A 25,923-nucleotide genomic window follows, 5' to 3' on the forward strand; every position below is an offset into this window, starting at 1 on the left:
TTTACTACAGAACCAATTTTGAATCTGATGCGTGGCTGCGGTGTGCTCAGTGCAGTCCTGCCCATGCAAACCCTTCTTCCTGCCTCGCAGCTGAGGCTGAGAGAGGGAGGAGGGACATCCCTTTTCCAGCTCCTGGATGGTAAAAACCCATGGAATTCATCTTATACACCTCTTCCTTGAAGTATTAGAAACTGAAAAAATCTTGCAATCTTGCAGACTGAATTTGGAATTATTTCGCATTTTGTTTCATTGGTAGCACATAGAAGTCAGAGCCGAAGCACTCTTCATCGGGCTGTGTGGTTTTCCATGTGCTGTGCAAATGTTACTGGCAACAGAGAAGAACAATTTACACAGTTTTATGGTGTCTGACAACAGTGAGCCTTGAGCTACAGATACCAAACCAATATTCAGTTGTCTCTGACTATTCGAATCCAAATTTCAGCTTGGTACATCTCAAAACATTAAGATCTCGATCAAATCACCTTAAAGAAATATCTATAAATCAAATCATTTTTTAAGAATCCACGTTTTTTCAACAATGGCTATTAGTCAAGCTTATTTAAAAGCTCACCTTCAACTCCAGATTGATTCTTTTCTCTCTCTTCTCTCTGTTGCCATCTTCTGTCACTCACTTACATACATCATCATTCTCTTCTCCCTCTACATCACTTGCTGTTTTCACCATATTTTGATTTTTTTTTCCCTAATTAATACAATTTTCCTTCAACTTAGTGTATTCTTTTCCTACATTATCACTCCTCAAAAAACACACAAGCAAAACACTGCAAGACAACCTCTACTCCAAATCCTACTTTCTTTCATCAAGGAAATCAGAATTTAATCAAACAGCAGCAGACCTTTTGTTTTAAATACCTGAAACCTCACCTGAGAGCTGTCAGAAAATAGTTTCCTTGAAAAAAAACAAACTTAATCCTTTTTTCCTTATGAAATCCAGTAGAGCTAAAGAAAGATACCTGCAAATTTCCTTATGAAATATGAAATTTCCTTTATTATTTCTGTAGTAAAACTATCAGATCAGCTCTGACAAAAACGAACTAATTTGTAATGGAGAACGTAAATTGGAAAAAGTACTTGGAAAAGTCAGGTCATTTGGGAGCTGCTACATCTCTAGTACTTTTGGTTTCAAGCTGCTTTACGGGACATTTTGTGACAGAACCCTTTTGATGGAGGCTTCAGAGACCCTCTCTCTCCTTATTCACGTATTTCTGGTCTCCTGACACGCTTGCCCATGAGTTTGAGTGAGAAAGAATGCACAAGAGAATAGCAAGACCAAGTATTGGTTTGCCACTGCCAAGCCCGGTACAGTCATGAAACAGGTCATGTCACAGCTGCAAAGCCACCAGGTTTAATTATTTCTTTAAACTAGGACAGAAAGGTATACTTGCTGGTAAGCAATGTAATTTCAGTTTTTCCCCTTCTTTGCACGGTGAGCCTACTTAAAGGAAGCAGAATGCTGCAATCCCGTCCAGAAACAAAAAAAAATCACTGGGATTATTGATCCATCGAGGGAAATTCCCATAAGGGACAGAAAAAAATAACTCCCCATTTGTTATTACAGCTTGCTCCTTCTCTTACTGTCAGAGCAAATCCAAGCACCGTTGCATTCTAGTTTATCGTTTCGAGCCAGAACTCACTCCCCTGCACGCCCCATCCACCTCGCCGGCGATGGCCGTGCAGAGGGGGCACAAAGGGAGGGCTCCGTTGCAGCTCCGCAGCCTTTTCCTCCTTCAGCAAACCGCCGCCGCCGGGAACAGGCGACACAAGGCACGCGTCTGTCCTGACGCCGCTCTGCGCATGAGAGGAGTCTCCTGCCCACCCGTCCCAGCGTGCCTCACAGTGATTGTTTCTTCCTAAGGAGATTTAGGCAGTTTGCGTCAATCAAGGATTTAACAAGAGACATAAATGCCATCCCCTCTTACCATAAACAAACGGCTGCCAGCACCTTCCTTGATGAGCTAAGGGTGCATGGGCGGCTGGCAAAAATTATAAAAGTTAGTCATTTCGAATGTATTCTTTTAAACATAATACCTAATCTTATCATTTAATCATAGGTTTTAAAGGTCGTCATTTTTCTGCGGTAGCAAAAAAATACTTAAAAATACTTTATAGGCAGATATAAATAAAATGGGAATTCTTAGGAATAATAATATTAAATGCCTAGAATTACATACAGAGTACAAAAACCATTAACAAAGTAAGCATATGCAATCATTAAATGGTTTTCCAACTCCAACTGTCTAAACGAGGAAACAGATAGAACTCAAATAACAAATTATTGTATAAGGCTTGCTCCTTGGTCCATGAAGTGGAGTACATCTGTATCTGAATGACAGCAGAAGTCGGCATTCACAAGTCACAATCCACAAGGCTTCAAGCCTTGTCAGACCTTCTTTTTGCAGTAAATTGAATAACCATTTTAAAACCCCTTGAAATTAATTGTTTCAAATTGCAATATTAACACAAACATGCTTGGTTTTGCAAGCAACAGCTTCTGCTTTTTAGACCCGGCCGTGTTCAACATATACTTACAAACCGGACAATGAAATAACAGAATTATGAATTCTTTAAAAACTAGCCCAATCATTCCCACAATGAACTTCGGAAAATTAGCATGAAATTAGCAGTTTGCCAGATGCCCAGTAGAAGGCAAATGAGGAAAAATCACTGCCCCGCAAATTATCTGCCATTCAGTGGCTCGGCGGCAGGGCTGGATGCATTTTTCCTCCTCACTCCCTTCCACACTCTTCACTGCCAGCACACACATGCAATTTTTTCCCAGGTAGAAAGGAAGTGGCCAAAATACAGCTCACGTATTGTCTTATTTCCTCAGAAAATAATTTAAATCCAAGTAGTTCTTCTATGCCCTACCTTCTCCTTTCAGTAAGTTGTTTGGTAGCTCCCACTGAACACCATTAAATCAGTCACAGTCATGCTCTAGCGACAGTTCCAAAAGTTCCCTTCACGATGTTAAAAGCTTATTACAATTATAGCACCTCTTAGCACTTGAACTTTTGATCTGATTTCTTAAAAATAGCAAGGACTCCCAGATCAAAAGAGCACTATTGAAAATAACAGTATTAATGCTATTTAATCAGCTCCCATTTCTTCTAGCCTCTGGAAGCAGAAGGCAGTGGGCAGCATATTCTAGTCTATGTTTGGACCAACTCAAAAGTCAAACCCGTGTCTTTGCATGCTTCCTAAATTGCTATTTAACGGTGTCAGACTGAAATATTCAAAGCCCTATGCCAAAATTTTGGGGTAAAGCTCATCCATCTTAATTTCTCATGTTCTTCTGCTCACAGGTTTGGGCAGTCAAATCCATAAGTTTTGTCATGAACTTCTTTCTTCCTTTCTATCCCCCCACACAGGCACGTATGGTTGCAGGACCTCTCAGGCTGAGCACCTATTCTTCACTCTGTGCTTTCCTTGGGAGCCTTCTTGCTTTTCTGGAAAATCTCTGTAAAAGGCATCCAGTTATGGTCTAAGGAGGTTTTCAGAAACCTCCAAAACCCAAGGTCCTGCTCACAGGGTAATACTGCAGGATTTCTTAGACAAAATTAAAATCAGATGTATTTCTCGTGAAAGCAGGGTCCTAAACATATATTAAATTTCTGAAAACAAAACAGATGCTGTGACTTAGTAGAACAACTTTGTCAACACATCATCTGATTATCTTTTTTTTTTTTTTTTAAGTAAAAGGGGTATGAGCCCACTCCTACCCGGGAAAAAATAATGTCACAAACATACCACAGAGATTTAAAAATAAAATGGCCATCGCTGGGACAGGTCTTGTCCTCACTTACACTCACACAATCCTAATTAACACCAGGCAGAATTTGGACCGCTGTGCAAGCCCCATCTAATCCCTGCACTGTAGTCTGCCACACCAGAAGGTTATTCCTTGAAACACTCCCCAGTAAGCCGGATAATTCTAGAAATGACATTTCAATGCCATTGAATCAGTTTGCCTAGTGTTACAATTTAATTTCTAAGCCTTTTCCACTTGACTGTACTTGTATTAGACTATAGAAATGGTGAAAAAAAATATCTTTTTTGAGAAAGAAATAAAAAATGACAACTATTTTGGCCTATAGATCGAGACATTCGTTTGGAAAGAATCGAGTCTTTGCAAGGACAGCATTGCCCCTCGTTTATTGCATATCTACAAAGTATATCACGAATTACAGAATGCAAGCAGAACATTTAGAAAGAGTATCAGAGAGCCAGAGTACCATCTAATGTGTGAGATAAAAATAACAAACACATTGGACAGTCTTAGGACTGCATTAAAAATGAGACACTGGAGCATCATAAGCAGAGCAGCTGTTTTTACAATATTTAGTTCCTGGCTCCCAGATAAAGGGCCTGTGAGGGCAGGGGAACACGGGGAGAAGCGACGGACTGAGCATCCCAGAGGCTGCTGAAGCAGATCTGGGGAAAGTTTAGATTAGGTCACGTCATTGTCCCAAGGCTGATGGCTCAAGGCCATTTCACACCTCCTTGCCTGAGCTGCATTTACGGCTCATTATCTGTAACCCTGGATATAAGGCAGAGGGTTTAGCATAGGAAACTAAGCTTTATGATATAAATAAAACCAGATCCTGTAAACAAACAGGTCTTCTCTACTAAATGGAGACCAGTTTTATAAATATTTCCAAGTTCAGCTCCTTGCTGTGCTGACAGTATAATCTATGTGGAATAAAGGGCAATCTGCAACGGTGCCACCTCTGGGGACAAATACTCAAAATTAAGTCTCTGATTTCCCATTTGTGCCATGTAGGAATTATACAGGGCCAGCTTCTGCACCAGGTCCAGGGTTTCCTACTTTTTGGCAGCCTGGCTTTATCAGCTCCACGTTCGCATCCAGCCGCCTGCGCAGGCAAGGAAGAGCTCACCCGGCTGTGCTCCTTAGTTCTTCACAGCTCTGCAGAACGGGCAGCTCACAACAGGGCTGAAAAGAGATGCTGCTCTGCCTGATGTCGAAGCCAGGAATGCCGTATTATGCAGCTAAATACACCTATATTTTTCAGGATATTCCTGTCCTCGTGACATAAGGGACATAAGTGACACAACATAATAATTTCCGGTTATATCTCTTCTCAGAACACCTGGGTACCATTTAAAAAACACTGGGTTTGTTACAGCTTATTTTCCAGTTTCACCAAATTTTTTCACCTGTTGCCTCGTCTTGGGTAAAATACTCAAATTTAGTATCCTTGGTAAAACTCATTTTTAACTCTGCCAGTTATGAGACTACTAGCATTTTTTTCTTGGTTTTATTAGCAGCATTTATTAAAGCAGTAACATAAAAACTTGGGAAAAATGCAATATAGAAACCTAAGAAAATTTGTGTCTGCTCCATAGCACTCTACACTCCACACTTCCTTGAAGACAAATTTTAGTAAGAAAAAAACTATCAAGTTAACTAAAGATTTAAGTAATTATGTGGTTTTCTTCAAGTCAGAAACATTTCTAAACAAATACATAGGCGTATGTGTAACAAATACTGATGAGTATTCAATTATTTCATATTCATCATAGGCCAATTTTTTTTTATGCTGAAAGACTTTTGGCGTGCCCCTCACCTTATAAAAGACATGGGGGCATGCAGGGGCTTCCCATAATGGTATGTCAACCGATAATGGTATATCATAAAACACTGCAGTCAATTATGAACATCTCTGAAGCTCACCAAAATCCTTAGAAAGGGTGAGGGTAAGCGAAGGTTGCGTGCAATAGAATAAGAAAGCACTTCAGAGAAGAAAAAGAAGGGGGCTTGGAGAAGGTCATTTTGGTGGAGCAGGCAAGGCTGCTTTTCAGAGGAACTCAGGATGATGTTTCATCCTTGGGATTTTAATGCAACTACTTTAATTTTTTTTTTCTTATATGTACAATTCAGACTAATCTATTCAGATTTACTAAAGACATGTTCTTACTATAATCTCACTAGAATTCATCTTGAAACTGAGACAACACAAAATATGGAAGGATAAAAACATCAAGTGCTGCCAGCAGCATAAACTGACATTACGGCAGGATTTTGTAGAAAGTAGAAGAAAAGAGCAGAGTGAGGAGCTGACTCCGCACCTCCCAGCACCGGCCAGCAAGAGGCCCTGCAGGGTCCCTGCCCACAGCCGCAGCCAGCCCGGGCAGCCTGGGTTTAGATTTCTAAAGTGTACAGAAAACTGCAGTTAAGACACCTCTCTGAAAATTTAGGGCCTGAAAAATACGACCGTAGGCATTCTGAACCAGTTTTCAGCTCAGGGCTCTGCAGCCCACTGCCGTACCCACCTGGACATTTCAACATTTCAGTATGCCTTTTTACTCTGAAATACATTTGATGATTTCATCTTTTCTCACGTCAAACCACACATAAAAGAGAACATCAGAAGCTCAATAGAAAATAGCCATTAGAAGACATCCCAAACCATAGTTTTCACAAGAGCTGAAATTTTTCTGGCACAAAATAAAAGACACTATGGAATGTTTTAAGCTTGGCATAATCCCAATAATTATTATGCAGCATTTTTAGACTTAATTATCCCAACCTCGAAAAAAGCATAATTCATGGACAACATGAGAGAACCCACCTGTACAATCTCCCGTCACAGTAGGTGGTGTCGATTACATTTGGGCACAGTTACACTGAGCTGCGCATTCCGAGTCACGCACAAGGGGAATATCATAGCGTTGCACTTGGCTGAATTTTGAGTTCCCCTCCTCGGCCACCTCCTGGAGTTACTGGCACTTCAGGCCATTGCGACTGGATCCACATCCAGCTGTGCCGGGCAGCTAAAGCCAACGCCAAGGTACAGAACACTCATGAAGGATGGAAAGCACCAGATCCAGAAAAGGATCTGGCAAGGGTAGAGGCCAAACCCAACGTTTCAACCCTGAAAGCTCTTTCCTACAAGGCTCCAAAATTTCTTAGGGGAAAGAAGCATCTTACTCTTGAGACAAACAAGAGCTCAGCTCCTAACCCCAAGATCCCCTAATATCTCCACCTCGTTCCTCTGCCAGACTTCGTCTGGCAGCTTCGGAGCGTGCACAAACAGGAGTGAGCTACCACAACAAAACACATGAAAGATTGAGACCCAAATGCATAAAAAGTTTAACAGAATAAAAATAATGCACATGTAGCTGTAGGGGAAGGAAAATCAGCACTTTTCAAAAGTCTGCCAGACTGAAAAGCGGAAAAGCAAAGCTGAAGATCATGTTCTATCACTCCTAGCTGGTGCTGCTTAAATAATTTGGTTTTGGGAGCAGGGGCCAAATCAGTGTCTTGTAACATTATGCAATGTCTTGTACAATACGAGGAATACACCAAAATTATTTTTTTCAGTTTACTTTTACTGAAATGCAAGTAAAAAATGAATCATTTGAGATTAAAAAAATTAATATTTTAAAAATTGATGTCTAATTCAGGACTCGGTTTTAATAAATGTCTGAATTAAGATTGTATGTTACGAGTAAAACCCCTTGTCAGAAACTTACACTTATTCGGACCTGGGTAATGAACTGTGTCATGAATTCATTGATGATCTCCCTTTGCATCTCAGTGACAGTTAAATGTATCTCCCATCTGCCAGACTGCTGAGATTTCAGTTTCAGCTTCCATACTACATACTCATTACCACAGTTAATATTAATTGGTAATCAAACAGAAAAGCACCTGAAGCAAAGAAACAAGACAGAAATAACCTTTTTATTCCTGCCAGGCAAGAATTGAGACATAGCAATAGGGCAGTATGTTTACCATTTATGTTTACCCTGTACATAATAAAATACTTCACCAACCAGACTGAATAGATATTTTTCATCAGCACTATTTTTTTTCAAATGGAAGTTTTCTATTATACACAAAATTGCATTAAGCATGCAAAATGACTTATTCAGTGATTTGCATAAACATCTTCCATGGTGTGCACAAATCTTGACAGCTGTGATTTGCTTTACCCATGCATAAATAACAACAAAATTGGCCCAAAGACTTTTACTTCACATTTTAAATGTGAAGCCTAACAGGGTAAAGAAAAAGGTTATCACTTCCAGAAATACTGGAAAAACAGTTAGCCCAGACCTGGTAAGAAAACACTAGAAAAGATAAAAGGACAAAAAATTATAATAAATAAAAAATTATGAAATTCCTAAATCTCAGAAGATTTGTATCCTATTGACCTTAATGCTGAATGGGACATAAATATAGTTGCAAGGGCTAAATCAATAGATATTTCTTTTAAATGGTAAAGAATATTTCAAACTGTTTTGAGAACTTAATATTTCAAATATCCAATTTTTGTATCTTTGGAGACTATCCAAATATTTCAAAAAATTAAATTTTAAAAATAAACTATAAATAAAAATTCAAATAATTTCAAAGTACTCTTAGAACTTTACTGTAATTAAAGTATTTTAAAATACTTTGGTTAGTCTATTCTACAATTAAACTTTAAGAAATTTTATAAGTCTACAAGGAGTAGCCACTGGCAGGAATTTACTGAAGTTTTATTATTTGCTTCTTTCTATAACAACTTCTAGCTATTCAAAATGTGTGTAGAAGTAATCTTTGCTTCAGACTATGACTACACTGTACCGATGGAAAGGCACATTCGCTGTCTGAGGGGATTTTCTTCAGATTTAAGCAACATTTAGAAGGTGGGAGAGTATGGAAGAAAATGACTTGTATGACCTTTGCCTTCTTGCACTATCGGGTCTAGACCATTTAACTACTTCATTAAAAGTATCCTCTTTAAACAGTACAGGCTTTATTTAGACTATAAGCTGCTCAAGCCAGACAGGTTTATTATTTGCCTTCAGCATGATATGCACATTGGTTACAGCTGAAAATCAAAACTACTTTTAGAGTAAGTTCTACAACACAATACTGTAACATGAATATAAAAGTCAAAACTGAACGATAAAGTGAAAATCATTCAGTCCTAAGACTTAAATATTTAGAATTAGAATAAGTCAAGATAAATTTAAAAAAATTCAAATAATAATCTTAACAGAAATCTAACCAGCAAAGTATATTCCCTCCTATCCCATGGAAATAAATAAAAATTCTAGAAATTTATCAGATTTAAAGGTTAACCAACCCCATTCTGATCTTTTTCTTCTTTTTTATGTACAGTTTTTACAAGATGACTTAGCTATTTTTTAATTATTTTTTAACTCATGAAAGTATAAATCAGGACAGCTTTTGGACAGCAGTCTCTTGAGTTTCTAAATATTTGCTTAGCTAGGAAGGTAGCAGAAATTATGTTTCCATCCTTATGCCAAAAAAAGTTTAACAGCATTTGGGGTAAAGCACAAATGGCCTTGACAGTAGTTTTCTGTCTTGTACCGAAGGCATATACAATAGCACAGGAAAAGAGCCTTGAGGCATTAGTGTAATCCACCAGGGTTAAAGTAGGAAAGCTAAAATTATTTAATACATTTTAAGCCCATAGTGCAGTAAATGGTCCGTTGCTAGGAAGCAATCCTGGCTAAAAATATGGCTCTCCTTAATATGCTGACTTTATGTCTAAAAAATGGCAGAAACAGGTCTCACTGAAGGTACTTCTCACACCCCTCCCTCCTCTCCTTCAACAGAGTCCCCGATTCACATTCACGAACATATGAAGCTGAAGTGCTCCTGAGCCTCGAGGTTACGCTTGACGAGGACGAGGCAAGCTGAAAAGATGGATGAACTTTACTAACATCTTGCCAGGAGCGTCCACGTCAGGGGGACCATGGAAATAACTAAAAACCCTCGAAAGTGATCTGATTTAAAGTTCTGATCCCCCATTCCGAGCACGGACTGGCCGCCCATGAAGGAAGACTTTGCCCACCGGAGCCCCAGGACGGGCTGACTGCCTGGGGACTTCCTCCAGGGGACAGTGAGTAAGCACTCCCAAACCCCATCCTATATATGCTATGATAAATTTCCATGAATAATCAGCATTTGCCCTGTTCTGTGAAAACAAAAGCATTCAGCTGTCCTAATTTACAGCTGTAAACACATGAAGCAATGTTTATTCATGCAAATTAACAATTACATCCTCAGAAACAGAAAGCGGAATTTGGCAGTAATAGCGCTGAGAAGTTGCACCCATTTAGCTAGAGAACTGACCAGTTCTCTAGTAATACCGGACCAGTAAGTTCAGTACCATTAAGGAACACAACACACCAGAACACGGCTTGCAAGGGATGAAAGTGCCGTGAATACCTGGAGAATGGGAAACCAGTCCTTACAGGAGGCTCTGGATGACGTCGCAGCTGTTACCCTTTGTGCAACAGATCCACTTAGTCACATTTCAGAGGATTATCAATATGATAAGGGAAGAATAAAATAAATAACCCAAAGCACAGAATTGCATAGGCTTCATGAATTCCTGTAAACAACTTGAAGACTATGATCACAAAATTACACATGTCTATTCTACAGTAAATCTTTCCTGAATCCATTCTTTAAGTAAATTGTGACACAAAACCTGTGTTTCTAGTAGCTACAGAGTGTCTCTGAAAATGAATGTATGAATAGAAATTGATAATGGCCTTAGAAGAGCCAGTAAATAATGTATAATAATTATTTTTAATTACTAGATACAGGTCCTATTAATAAGTACTGTTAGTGTTGAATTATTTTGCAATTCACCTTTATTTTTTATGTTTTCACTCTCCAGTCCTTTCTAGGCGATTTTCTGCTAGAAAGGAAGACAGATTGGTTTTGACCGTAAAAGTACTTCATTTATTTTACTACTCTGACCCAAGCAGCTGCAGTTTAACAGGCAGTGTTAAAGAGGAAAGGTTCAGAACTTTGATACACCTTTTTTTTCCTTTTATACTGTCTTATAATGGGAATCAGCCACTGTCTGAAAGACTGTGGGACCAGATGAAGGTCCTGTTGTCTTCCTGAGTCTTAAAAGTTAAGCCCCGATTCTAAACATTTGCTATTCTCCTTAGTTTCTTTCCTGGCTATACTGGATGACGCAGAGGAGAGCTGGAACTCCTCTGATGGCTTCGCAAGGCCCAGCTCATAAATAGGCCAAACCCTTACATGAGAAACAGCTCACCACAGATGCTCACAGTAAGCTCAAACCTAAGTCTAAGATAAAAATGCAAAGATCTCAGCATTCCTGAATGTCCTCTGCCCTTTGGATGAACCTTCTTCACACTTTCATGGCCAGTCTCCCTTTTCAGACTTTTAACAGGTTTACTATTTTTTTGTTAAACTCTTTCTTCTGCCTCAAGTAAAGAACAGCCTGGCCACCCTCTTAAATAACAACCAAGTTCGTCCCCATCCAACAAGCAGATAAATGTCTCCGTGATGTTTATAAACTTTATGTTTGGAGTTATGCGCTTATTGACTAGTAAACAGCCCTTTGCATCAGTGAGGTATAAAATTCTCCCTTTTCTCTACAATGACTGTCATCTTTAAGGAGGAATTTTTTCTCTTTGGACTTCATACTCTCTGTCACTTTGCACATTATAGCCACACAAGATTTGAACCTCTAACTAGGTTAATTTTTGTATAGCTTAATACAAGTGCATGGCTGATATCAGAAATAATAGGAATCAATCACTTTAGAAGCACAATGGTTTTGAGCGGCTTTTCCTCGATCTCCTCCTTTAACTCAGGCACACTCATACAAGCAAATGCATGCATTCTGATAGGATTTAAGTAGTTAATTATGGGCACAAGCCAAGTCTGGTATTTAAATACTCTGATTTCAGTGAGGAACACTAAAGTAGTTTTTGCTGTCTGGACACGAGGAATTATCTATGGATTTTTACTAATTACACAGTTTGGCAAGTCTTGAAAATTTCAACCTAAACTACAATTTAAACGGTACCATTAAGTCTCCTGTTAAAGATGGATGGACACCAAAACATAATGTACTTCAGAGATATTTTACTCTTTGTTTTCAAATATGCTTCAACGTTATTACCATTGTTACTATTAAACTTCTCCTATGTGTATCATACTCGCAATAATTGTAGAAAGTTAACTCCCCTTGTGTAGTGGGATTTGGCCTTGAATCTTCAATAGTTCAATTTTCTATGCAGTTTTAGAACTGTAATACAATGTGATATGGCAACAATACAAATGTTAATATAACTATCCAACAGGTAAACAGCTGTAAAATCACACTGCTAAAGCCCACCAGTAAGACATTAGCACGCTATAGTATATCCAGAATAAATCAGCTACTAGCACATGAAGAGACTGAGTTCAAAGACCACCATACAAAATTACCATTAACTAATCTGGAATGCATGCGTTATTGCTAGAGAGATTTTTCGTTCCTTTTCCTTAAAATTGCAATATTTACAACAGAGAGTTTACACCGTCACTAGGAGAACACCAGTTCCCAGAGCCAACACATTCATTGCTCATGATGTAACGTGCAGCATGAGGAGTTCCTTGAAAACTGTATACTACGAGGATACAGTAGTTTCCATTAGTGTGGGAACATACCACATTTCTCATAGGATTCAGAGTATTTCCCTTAGCAACAATAAATCTACGGAAAAAGATACAGGGGAGTAGTTAAAAGCATTGGCTGTAAGTGAAAAGAAGTCCTTAATTCACGGTCTTGAGCTAGGCTAGCACTGTTCAACTCGTAAATATGCAGAAATTACTCCAGTAGTTTAGACCAATTGGGTTTTGGACTTCAATTTAAGTGATGTTTAAGTTATTATTATTATTTTAAAGGATGCAATGTGCACATTTTTAAGATTTATTTTAGCTACGTACACCATTTCAAAGGAGGTACTTTAAAAACAAGCCAGATACTTTGTCCCTTGGAAGAGGTCACCTACAAAAAGTCTCTTAAAATAATCTCTTCCAAATTTACCAAGACGTTAAGGGAAATTTACAGGAAAGGCTGCAATTCAAAAGCCATTTCTTCATGAGTGCTTGAATCATCCACAAAAATAGTTCAAATTAAAACCTGCATGCTTACTTGGATCTGATCACTTTGCGCTTTGTCTTGCCATCAGCAGTTCAGATTTAGAGAGGTACCAGTGCCTCATTTACCCATCAATACATGAACCCTCCTCCCTGACCCCCGAACTGGTCCCGCACGTAACACAGTGCATAAGTAACCCTATCAGTAAGGTGGTGTAAGGCCACGTTTCCTGGGCAACGCTGTCAGACATACCAATTTGGGGACTTACTGGAAAAAAAAGTGATTAGGGGAGGGCTGTTTATTTGGGTGAGAACGAGGGGTGGGAAAGGGGAAGAACTTGGGAGGAGAGAAGGGAAATTAAGCGTTGGCAAATGGATGTGGTGAGCCCCAGACCTGATCCCTGCAGCTCCTGTAGACAGCTTAGAAGTGATAGCACTGGAATAAACTGCTAAGCTGTCAACGGGGACCGGCTTTGCTTCAGATAGAGCAGTATCTCCCCTCCTCACACCGACCCCGCTCCAATCACGCGCACCGGCTAAACGCCCCACTCGGCTTCCCTTCCAAACCCTGCAGCCCAGCACTGCCCCGCACACCGCTCGGCACGGGGACTGCAGCCCCGGGGGCATCTGCTGATATAAAACAAACTTCCCCTTGGTTTTGGAAAGGTGGGCCATTGGTCTTAGTCATTTAAAAAGACTGCCAGTCCAACAGTGCACGGAGGTGACTGACTGTTCACGCGAGATCACCTGATGGAGAAAACCAGACCCGACAGCGCACGCGTTGCAGTGCAGCCCACACTCCCTGTCACCCCTGACGCAGGTGCAAAGGCTTCTGAAATGTCTGCTCTGGTGACAGCGCAGAAAGATGTCGTGCGACTGATGCTATCTCCCTCATCAGAAAGATAGTACAATCGTACCTCGTGCTGTCCTCCAACTGTTATACAGCACGCAGAGGTTACATCAGAGCAGACTTACTGACTTCAAACATTCAGAGATTACCCTTGTATGACCACATTAAGCACGTGACAGAGCTGACGACATTTGAAATGATACTTGAGAGTACAGTTTGTTCAGAAAAAAAGTTGGAAAGTCACTTAAGAGATTTTGCTCTGTCTTTGTGACATTTTGCCAGGAACTAAAGCGCACAGCCCTGTTCTGCCCTGTCCCCTCTCCTGCCGCTTTGTTGGCTGTAGCACTGGGAACACTTCGAAATTTCTGGCAATCCGACACTTTTCAACTTACTCTTCATGTCAAGGCTTGAAGGAGAACTTAATTAAGTTTATGAGTTTTTGTAAGTGACCTTGCAAGAGCCCAATCGTCAGCACTGAAATAGCTGGCATACAACTTGTTTAATTTCTGTTTACAATGGGAAAAATCTCCTAACACAAGTCTCTGTGATATTGAGAAACATTTTACAATGAAAAAAAACAAAACAAACCAATAATTTTTCAAAAGTCTTAAAATGAAAACTACCATAGTGAAAATAATTATAGACATTAATACTACGTTAATACTACATTCATATTACATTAATACTTTTTAATGGTTGAAAATATATTTGAAATTCGATTTTTTGTTTATTTTTCACAGAAGAATACAATTTATCAGTTGCTGAACTGCAAAGCTGCTTTCACTGGCAAAGGATTGATTGTGTTTCTTCTTCCTCTACAAAAATCTGCTCCCAAAAATATGTTAAGAGGAAATTAAGGTCTGTCCTACAGTTATATTTTGCCTCATTAGCTTTATTCTCTATCAATTGTTAATGACTCCAAAGAATATCACTGTGTATTAATGCCTTCCAATTACCACATTCCATGCACTTAGGCACATTCCTGTTTTGTCAGTGTTCAGAAAGAGACTGAGTCATTAAATAAAAATTCCATTTTCTTACAGTAGAAAGTGTGGTAAAAGTTAGAAGAAAGTGCAGTCTTTCCTGAGTGATCAACCAAGCAGAACCAAAAAAATTAGTTGTCTGGTCTGTGAGAAACAAGTCATGGTACATGAAAAACTACTGAGTCTGCAAAACAAGGTTTTCATGAGAAGAAGCCGCAGGTTCGTGAATTTGGAGGTTGTCCTGTGGTGCTTCTGCTGCATATTGAACTGTCTGAATCAAAGCAGACTGCACTAACTGCTGCTCTAATTTCTGACAACTAATAAAGGCCATAATTATTCCGAGGCATTCCAGTAACAGCCCATTTTCACCAATAGGCAGGAATAGCTCTAGGACTAGATTGAGATGATGGTTTATAAAGAGGAAGCAGTTTGTCAGAAGATGTCATGTCTGACCCACGCCTTCTAATAGGAAATAAATAAAGAGGTAGATATCAACAGCTGAGAAAACATTACTTAGATTTCCCGGTTCCCTTTGTGCTTTGGGGATTTCATTTTGGTTTTCCTGATGTCTTTAGACATTCTTGCATCTTTAGGGAGGAACTTTAACTTCAAGGACAACTGAAAGTCCCTTACTCCTGAATGGCCCTCGCTAGCCAAAGAAAGAAGCAGCCAGAACTTTTGTTACTTACAGTTTAACAACAGGAAGCCACATTCAGAAGGGCAGCAATGAAAAAATCTGTAAAATAATCTTGCCTATTAAGTGCATTCAAAGGACCCAACACAGATACACACCATTTTTTTTCTATAACAGCATCCTATCAGTCTTAGAGAAAGTATGTTCTTTAAATGCACCTCTCTCAAGTTGTTTACTAGTCTTATTTCAAGAAGTAACGTTTTATATTATTTTAAAATATTATTTTTTTATTATTATTATTCTTAGACGTAAGAGTGCCTAGTGCACTAGACAGTGCTTTATGCATTTCATGGCCTTCTTTTTTGATTACTGTCTCCTATGGTGCATACGAATTCTTTATTCAACACAGGGTAGATATAGAGGGAAATCTGACAGTAAAACCTCAAAATGACTGGAAGACTCAAGGAAAATCATACCAAAAGGTGCAATTCACTCTTTGCCACAAGGTAGATTTCAAATCGGAAGCAAGTCTTCCACTGGAAGAAAAAGCCCACAAGACAGTAAAACCTGCAAATACTGAACATAGATGAACCTTGTGATAAAATAAGTCACATCTGAAGACTACGGTATTGGTTTGAAATACTGAATATTCAAAAACTGAGGTGATGTTTGCAAACCGCCTCCTTTAAGTTTCTAAAAAATTCCGTAGATAACAAGATATTATTACCCTAAGTATCAAAGCCCCTGTTGAAGTTTATCAAATTAAATTTACTTAATAAGTTCTCCTAGAGTTGGTTATGAGTATTTTGCATTCCAGAAACAGGTTCTATGATGTGACAGAAGTGTCACAGAGTGGGATTTGCCCTGAAGAGTGGCCAAGGACATGCCGAAATTCAGAAACAGCATTTGTCCTGGAAACAGGGTAAGGATTCAGTATGCTGTATACAATAGAACTGAAGCTATGATAGTAGCCACATACTTATTTACTGAAGCCAACACAAAGCGAAGGAAATTAGGAAGCAGAGACAGCGGGAAGTCAGACATGAAGGCAATCCCTTAGACCTCTGCAGAGAAGGCATCACCAACGGGCTCTAGAAACAGGTCTGGGTTTTTGAAGGCTTGAAACCTAAAGCTTTTCCAGCTGTATTTACTTCTTTGCTGTTTTTTTCAGGACAAATGATTTTGAATCTCTAATGTCTTTTGAATCTCTCATTTCCAAGATGTTTTCACTTGTGACTGAACGCATTTAGAAATCATGTATAATGGAAAAGAGAGAGAACTTCATTGACAATGTGTTCCTGGGAACATAACGTACTCTTCCACATATGTAACTTTTTTGCATGTTATTTTTCCATATCTTTTTTTCTGTGTGACATATGTTTGCATATCATTGTCCGGATTTATCTAGTCTAGTAATCAACTTATATTCTGTGCTAGCAAGTGATGGTGCTGTTTTCATTCTATAAAAGATGTCTTCCTGACACCTCAAGAGGCAACAAATAAACACTTGCTAGTAACTAGGTAAATATATTCCTGATGATCATTCAGAAAAACTATGGTAATTGTGTGTTGGTTTGTTGGTTTTTTGTTTTGTTTTTGGTAATTTTTATCATAGTCCTTTCTACCACAATACATAATAAAAACGCATGCTTTACTTGGTTTAGTTTTCTGCACAGTTTTATTCAGGTTGGCTCTCAATACTCAAAAACAATTTCCATATGGGAAATGCTGTTCTTAGTTTCCTTCAAGAACAGGCTACCTAATGAAAATGGAAGTGAGGAAGGCCTTCAATGTAATCAGTAGTCCTTATGAATTCGGTATAAAACAGTGAATGGTTAGATATAAATATCCTCTTATGAATGAGGATAAATAGCAACAAATAAACAGATACAGAAAAGCTTGAGCAGATAATTAGTAAATTCCCATGAAATTCTGATCAACTGTAGCCAAAACTTTATGACTAAAATATGGACGCATTTCTTGAGTACTTCTCATGAGCCTTTCCTATTGTATCACATATTACTTGAAGGACAGTATAACTTGATGGTACAAAATAAATGCAGGACACTACAAAATCTATACACAAGCAGAATTCCTGTTGAAATTTAGCAACCGTGAGGAGCACCAGTATTTTTAAAAGGGAGCAAGATGAATTCAAACAGAAAATTATACAGCCTTAACATACAGCACTAGTGTGTTCAACACAACATAACATTTCTAGACCATCTATAACATTAATCAAACATGAAAGGCTTAAAGCTTCCCCATCTTCCTTAACTTTTATAGAGTCTTCCTAGTGTCGCAGTATGTTCTCAACCCTAAATATTCACTAGCTGTTCTCTTCTCTCCCTTTCTGTTTCCCTTGGCTACCATATTTTTAAGAATAATTCTCCCATTAATGCACTGATGATTTGAGTGGAGAACTCATAAATGATTCTGCAGTTGCATGTTTAAATTTGTCATCCATCACTGGAAAAATAAACCATTTACACTTTATACACGCTGGGCCCATTTATGCCTCTAGAAATGCAAGATGTATCTGGCAATTTGCCAAAAATTGCAACCTCAGTCAGCTTTAATCTTTGCAATTCAAATACAGGAAAATTACGTTGCAAATTTATATTGCAAGCTTCTCCAATTTTAGTTGTAGCAAAAAACTTAGAAAAGGAAAACGACACTAGAAGTAACTAACCCACGGGAATACACAGCTGGCATTCCTGTATCCAGATTTTAATGTCAAAGGCCAGTACAAATACTGCTGAGAAAAACAGGCATAATTTCCGTTTATCCACAGATGCTTCTGTAACTTCACCTTCTATTTCATCTCAGACAACATTACCTTCAAAGTCAGTTTTGTTTTTTTTTTCTACGGTCTCCTCTATCCCAGAATAAGCTGAAGGTCTCTAAAAAAGTTAGACAGTTCAAGGCAGCTCAAAACGATTGTGACTGGGTCAGCTGGTAACTTCTGCCTTTTTATTAACTCTTGATAGTGGAAAACACCCTAACTTTTACATCTTAAAAAGGGGAAAACACATTCTTCTTACCTTCCCCTTTATATCTGTGTGGTTACAAAAGTCTGCAGAGATTAGAAGTAGCAATTAGAGATCTGTGGTAAATGCTTACGTATGCTATTACACACTATTAAGAAAAGGTACTCTGGGAAAGTTGACTTTTCATTACCGTATGAAGTCAGTCAACAACTTTCTACCTTTAACATCAATTGTCCTCCAGCCTCTTTAAAATTGCTGCCTGGTAGTCATGAACTCAGCACAGTGCACGTAAAGATGAAGTGCTAAAATTAATGATAGATTCCAATTTGGTATGTCTCATTGATTTATTCTTCAAACACGATTGCTTAATTTTAAAAATCAAGCAATCTGCCTGAGTCAAGCAGTGTTACCGATAGGGATGTATCACCCGCATCCAGCCCAGGCTCCCAGGGCCAGTAGACTGAGTGCGATCACAGCCTTGCCCACACAGGCTACTACTGCTCGCAGAAACTGCCATCAGGGCGACTCTGTTGGCTGGTACAGCTCAGCTGCTGTGGGGACATGGGCAGAATCCTGGCTCCCCCGATTCAAGGCAAAACTTTCAGAAAATTTGAGAGAAGCAAGTCCTCTGGCTTGCAGCAGACTCCTTGAAGTTCTGCATGCCCTGACAGCCTTTCTGCTAATTGGATTATGCACGTAGCTCCAACCAAAATCAGCAGGAATTACACTGATAAATAAGTACAAGAAAAAACAGAGGAGGGGAAAATATGTAATTAAGCTTTTTGCCTTTTGTTTCCTAGTGCTTTGAATCCCCCGAACTTTCTGTAGCACACCACTTGAGTCCTGTGCAAGAAAAGGGAGACAACCCAGAAGTCACAGTAGCCTTCCCACAGGTTTCCCTCTGAAGGATGGAGACAACCCAGGCTTGCCTCTATTAATAGAAAAAACCCAGGCTGGCAGCGGACAGAGCCAAAGTCCTCATCAGAACTTCGCCAAGGAAGCTTGCTCTGTCACCTGAGAATGCTAAGAGCTGTCTCCAGTAGAAACTGAGGACTTGATAACAACCAGAAAGCAAGCAAATGACAATGTCATTTCAGCCCATGATTATCTGACAGAACAAGTATCATATTAGCACACATTAGGCCAGGCCAAGACAGACCAAAACAGCACCCTATTGATTTACCAAAAAGAAAGACAACTCCATAAGCAATGTAATAAATGAATTTTTTTCTTTTTTTTTTTTTTTTTGCCAATAATGGTGTGTTTCAGTCAAAAATATCTACAGTTGTTTCAGCTATGTCAATCTTTAAATGTCAAGAGCCATGATTTATCAAAGCATGAAGTCCTCTGTGCCAGCAAGCGTTGAGTAATCAATTGCCTCTCTACTTAGACCTTCCTTCAGATCCCTGCCTACCCCTTTCAATAACATCTTAAAATGGCCCTATGAAATGAGCAATAGCTTTATTATTGTTCCACACATAGGTGACATTTCCATCTTTAATATTTCCTGACTTCATCCACTTTTGCAGTCTTTTCACAAGATCAATTCTGATCCAAACCAGAATAACAGCATGCCTGTAAGTGGCAAGTGCTTCTCTCCAAGCTTTCCTCTGCCATGTAGCTCGAGAACCTCAAGCAAAAAAACTCATCCAAGGGAACCTTTTGTCCTCTGTGTTAGGAACACAGCAAATTTCATTTGTATTATTATTATCCTCCATGTTTCAGGGTAAACCCATGCTCAGATAATTTTCCAATTATTTTCAAGCTTTTTCCACTGCCTCTTCTTCAAACTGCTTGCTTAATATCCTGTTTTCAAGTTGACCCCAAATGCAGACACAAAAATAGAACTCAATGTAGCCACACCCTCCTCTTGGTATTTCTCCATTTGTTTAATCCTTCCTTTCTAATACTATCACATCTCTTAAGATTCAAAGCTCTAGTTTGTTTTTATCTCTCTTTTCTCCCTTATAATTTTATCTTCTCCCCTCCTTTTTCTTTGACCACTTAATCCTTCATTTTTTCAAGTTACTCCGCATTCCAAGAGTTTCCAAATCAATATAACTGAACTATACTTTACATTTTCCACAGATGTCCCATCCTCTCTTGAAACATTCTGAGCTGGAACAAAGCATTTTTGACTCTTTACATCTGGTATTTCTCCTTCAATCCCTCGCTTTCTATACCATTGTAACACTATGTGTACCACCATGGAACTTCTTAAGTAATAAAGTGAGATAGAAATATCAGTCCCTTTTATTAGCTCAGGGAATTCACCAGGAATTGTAATTTAGTTAATTACATAAAAGTCAGTCTTCCTCCTCTGTAAATTCCACTCCGTTGAATTTAAGTGATACTGGGTGTGTGACAAAGAGCGTTAATAAGTAAGAGCACAGAGATAATGGATACCTTGCCATCAAGAAGATTTATCTCTTAAACACCAACAATGACAATTCAATTTAAATATTAATAAAAGCAGAAACATACTGTGTAGGCACTCTTAAACATCCTACTTACAGTAATAGCAATGCAGCAAATTTCCTACCCATCCAAGCCTCTCTTTCAGGAAATAAGAGTCACTCTACCAAAGTGGCACACAGACTCTGTTCTTTTTTTGCAGTGGGTACCACAATCTACAACTACTGACAGCAGAGCATGGGAGGATGCTCCACAGCTTTCAGCTAAAGAGCTAGAATTTATTTTTGGGTATCCGTGGCTCAGTGACCTTTCTGCTCGGTAGGTTGCCTTGGCAGGGAGTCAAGGTTTGCAGCCCTGCAGCAGGGCTTGCATGGCTCCAAAGGCCAGAGGATGTTTGGATAGGAAAATTAAAAAAAAAAAAAAAAAGGCTGTTATCTGGAACTCGGTAAGATCATGCTGCCTTTGAAAGTGACATCAGGTACAAAATTAAATGTCTTTCACAGAGCACTTAAAGGTGTTTACTCCTGCAATATACCAGTATAAGATACTGGCCAAATAGTTTACAGAAAATATAGGGAAGAAACCTTTCATTAACAGGCATAGAACAATGTTTTGCAGACTCTATGGTACTTCAAATTTAAAAGTTCCTTTAAGGTCAATTCTTATCACCATCTGCTGCTTAGGTCAAAAAAGTAATTTAAAAATCCACCATGTCCCATAGCTGCATTTATTGCAGTCTACCGGCTTTTTCACAGGTGTAGGTCCTACCTACAGTTGTCACAGAGTCAAGGACGGGATTGCTTGTACGAACATAAAGTAACAACCAAAAAAAAAAAAGCTTATATTAGACAATAAAAATAAAATGCATGTCGATAGGAGTCAATTTAACAAAATGATTCCATCAGGGATAATTAAATGGATGCATTTTGCAAATCAAATACGAAAAACCCCAAAGCATTAGAAGACAGATTTTACAGTCATCATGTCTAGGCCACCCGCAGTTCTTCCCAGTAACTTTCAAAAACATTCATATGTGGCACCACCAACATCCATTAGAGAGAGGAGTGAAAATATTCTCTACGTAATTTAAAACTGAAGTCACCGTGGCTCCTCCAAGGCCATTTACTGCACTTAAAAAGCCACACAGCACGTGCAGCAGTGACCAAAGCTTTCCTCAAGACCGTGCGCATAAAACCGAGGCTGTAATGCACATTTCAGGAAACCCCGGTGCCCGTATCGAAGTCATGCATCAAATGCTATCTGAAGAGCTTCTGGGATAGAAACAACCCACTAAGAAGTTGTTGATTCCTCAGCTCTTCAAAGATAGGAGAAATTCATTTCTCAGCCGTGCCATTTCTGAGATGAGGGTCCTTGCAGCACTCGCGGGTCTGTCAAACACACTGGTGCAAAATGTTGGCAAAAGTCCCAGAAACTCCCTAGCTTTTAAACACTGCAGCAGGTTTTGGGGTTTTTTTTCCCCACAGATGAAGGCACCCAAGCAGGTGCTTGGAAGCCCTCAAATATGAATTGTGCAGGCAGCAGCCTTTTGTATAAAGATACAGAAGCATAGCATAGTTTGTGTCCTTAAGAACTTGTATGCTAAAGACAGAAGGATCAAATGCCAACTTTTAATTACAGAATAATATAAGTTCAGCAAACACGCTGATTCAGCAAAGTGCTTGAGCACAAGCTTAAGTTTTAAGCAGGTGAGAAATAAGCTGAAATTTCAGGAGATGTTGAAGTGCTTTGCTGGATTACAGCCAAAAAAATTTCTTGCGCTAACCCTTGTGAATCAGCCTTGGTCCCTCATATATTCACTGAAGATGCACAAAGGTCAAGATCAAATCAAGTCAAGTAAAACTTCCAGAATGCATATTTTCAGGGAGTTGAAGATAATCTCCTCTTGTTGAGATTTAAACCAAGTGATACTTTGAGCAGGGAGCTGATTCTGTGCCCTTGTACTTCACTGCAGGGTATCTCAGGTTTTCAAAACATTAGAGCACTAAAAAAGATCACTTATCTTCTGAAACATTCTCATTACTTGTTTTAAACATCCTCAGTGCAATAACTATTCTAATTGTTTTTTTCATTTGAAATACCGGCCACAAAATTATACTCGCTAAGGAAATTATAACTTCCATCACTTAGTAGTAAATAACTTTTATACTATATTGTCAACAATGGATGAAGTGACTAAACACACCTCCTCCCCAAAAAAAAACAGAGGGAAAGAGGTGAATGCAAGTGTTACATAGAACTATCTTCATCTTTTTACGGAACTGAATTTCTTCCTTTTGCTCTCTGTGCCTCCAACAGATATCCAGTCACAACCATAAATTACTAATAGAATACACTTAATTCAAAGTTAAGTCAGAAATCCATGCAGAGAACTTTTGCAGGTTTATTTATTTATTTTTGAAGGGCAAAAATGTTACATAAAGTAGAAGTAATCCCAAAAGCTTCAGTGGTTTGGATGCTGCATCTATTTCTTTATATAGCACCCAGCTGCAATCATGTAAGGTGCCATTTTTGCCCTACACTCTTCAAATCAGTTTACAGTTTATACATTTCACATGTATAACTATGGCTTCAGTGAAACAATGAAAGGTCACTAATGTTTACAATATAGAGCTATGCCGTCATACACAAACTCTGTATCAATCATTCAGTTGAAATGATTACAAAATTTACTGTTTTCATGACAGCATGTATCTATTTCCTTTCGTAAGCAAACTGGTAGCGAAAGTATGGAGGGGGTGAGAGGTCTTATTTATTTTATTCTTGGTGATTATTCCATAGTGCAAAACTATGGGTAAGAGTAAGTACCTCGGTGTTCTCCAACATAATCACCAGAAAAAGGTATTTTAAATACCTAAACCTGGAGACAATCACAGCTGTAAACATACGAGGTTTCAACCTCCAGGAGGACACACTCTGTATGTGAGCAGTTTATCCTTCAGTACAAGTTGGGGGATGCAAACATCTATCAACTACGCTTATATGCAACCACAGCCTGCTTCACGAACACACATAAATTTCTCAGTAATCTGAAACTTAAAACATTTTCATAGCTATTAACCACTGAGCAGTCGCAGGGAAGGGAAGGGACCTGTACACCCACGTCTGGCAGTGATGTCCTTCACTCCTGAACAACCCCAGCACCGTAGACAAGGTAATGCGGTTATGGGTGACAAAGCCGGGGCAAGATCTGGGACTCAGTGAGGTCACTGAGGAAGCCCTAAAGCCGTCTCCTGAGCAGTTGCCAGCGTGTCCAGGTTTCTGCACGGAAGCAGGGTCTGATGATGATATTCTGCTTGTTTGGTAGAGCAGGCTGTGTGCCGGCAGCATTGTGTCATCATACATGATGGGCGTTAGGAAAGGACACTGTTGCTTACTCTGGAATTATATTTCACGGCTTACTTTATTCCCCAACAGGGAATCCTAGTTTCTGACACAGAAATAACATCTAAGGACAAAATAACAATGTGTTTTCATAGCAAAAATGAAGAAAGTCAACAGAAAAGACTCATTCATCCCGCTGTGTATTACAACTTATTACAAGATACTGAAACAACTCCTGGGATTTTTTTAATAATGTTTAAATATACAGATCATACTACACGTAAGAATACCTACAGCCACAAGTCATTGAAATATGCAAAAATAGAAATGAAAATGTAATTAAAATCATAAATCCCCTACAAATCTTTAAACCTTGCTCTTAGGGCCTTGATCCTGTACCCTGGAAGCCACACCAATTTTGCAATTGATTTAAAAGTAGGTAGCACAAACCCTTTACTCGCATAGATGAAAAATACATATCAAAAACAAGTTGAAAGCCTATAATTTTAAAATCTGCAAATATAGTTCCTTCAAAATACCAGTGTTCCAATTATCACATTTTAATTTTTTCTTAATTCTTACGAATAATTTAAAGAATTATGATATTTAATCACTTACCATTTTTAATCTGCCTTACACCTCAGTCTATTTAAGTTTATACTTCTACATATATAGAGAGCGAAGCATAATCATATATATCTGAAAAATCGCATATTTATAGAAAGTTTATTGATCCTTTTGTACTTACCCAGGACACATTTTTAGCCTTGGGTGTCTTTAGCATGGCAACATGCAAGGCTGAGATGACCAACAACAGCCCCACCAGCATGGAAAGTCAGATGGAGGGGTAGTCCAGGTGCCTCCGTTACCCCAGGGAGTAGAGTCCCTTAGCCTGGCTGACACAGGCACACTGAGCATGTGGTCAGGTAACGATAAAAAAAGTCATCTTTCTTCCCGATGTACAATCCAGTCAAAGAGGGACAAATCTTTGCGCAACACCTGCCTTCAGCAGCACCTGGCTGTATTTCTGTATATCCATGAAATCCAAAGTTGGCTCTTCTCTTGGAAAAGTTAAACCCAAAAGTCAACAGGACCCGCTCTCGCAGACACTTCTCCCCTTCCACCAGCAAAACCCAGTGCCCGGTTACCCACCGAGCTTCCAGCCAAGCTCTGAGCCTGTAGGAGAATGAAGCCCGACACTGGAAGGCGCTCGCCCTCAGAGGATGTGATAGAGATGCCCAGCTGCCGGCTGCACCGTTTAACTGCTGCTGTGCCTGAATATTTCACGACCCCCGGGTCCTTCCGAGCAATAAAGAGAATTAGGATCTCAATGTCAATAAATAATGCACGCCAACAGGTGGCAGGGGTACCTGTTGTGGCGGCTGCCACTCCAGCCCCGCAGAGGGCACCTGTTGTCCCGGCACCTCGCCGCGATGCTGCGCGCAGCCGCCCGCACGGACGCGCATCCGAGAAGGGGAAGCAAAAGCAGAGAATCACTCTCCCTGCTCGTTTCTCTTTGTTCCTCTGCCCTTCTGTCCCCTTACTTTTACCTCCTGTCAATCTAGATTACCCGAGCAGATCCAGGCTAAATTTTGCAACTATCAGTAGTGATTAGAGTGAGTTGATTGAAATCGGATTATACAGGAGGACCTCTGCCTCCTCACTCAGCACGGGGGCCAGTACCATTTGCAAAATACTTATGCTTCACCGCACCGCATGAGAGCATTTGGAGCAGTCCATTTTTAAGAGAAACAGTGCAGTAAAAACAAGCCGGGCTGCGCTGCCTTTAAAAA

At 39.3% G+C, this 25,923-nt stretch overlaps 1 protein-coding gene across 5 annotated transcripts in view; it reads right to left on the minus strand.

Annotated features, from left to right (window-relative positions):
* CACNB2 (calcium voltage-gated channel auxiliary subunit beta 2) overlaps window positions 1-25,923 on the minus strand; it is a gene marked incomplete at its 5' end in the record, with an annotated part of 254,788 nt that overhangs the window by 137,845 nt on the left and 91,020 nt on the right. The window lies entirely within an intron of this gene.

Source organism: Vanellus vanellus, assembly GCF_965231255.1.
Source record: "Vanellus vanellus genome assembly, chromosome: 2".
NCBI lineage: Eukaryota > Metazoa > Chordata > Aves > Charadriiformes > Charadriidae > Vanellus > Vanellus vanellus.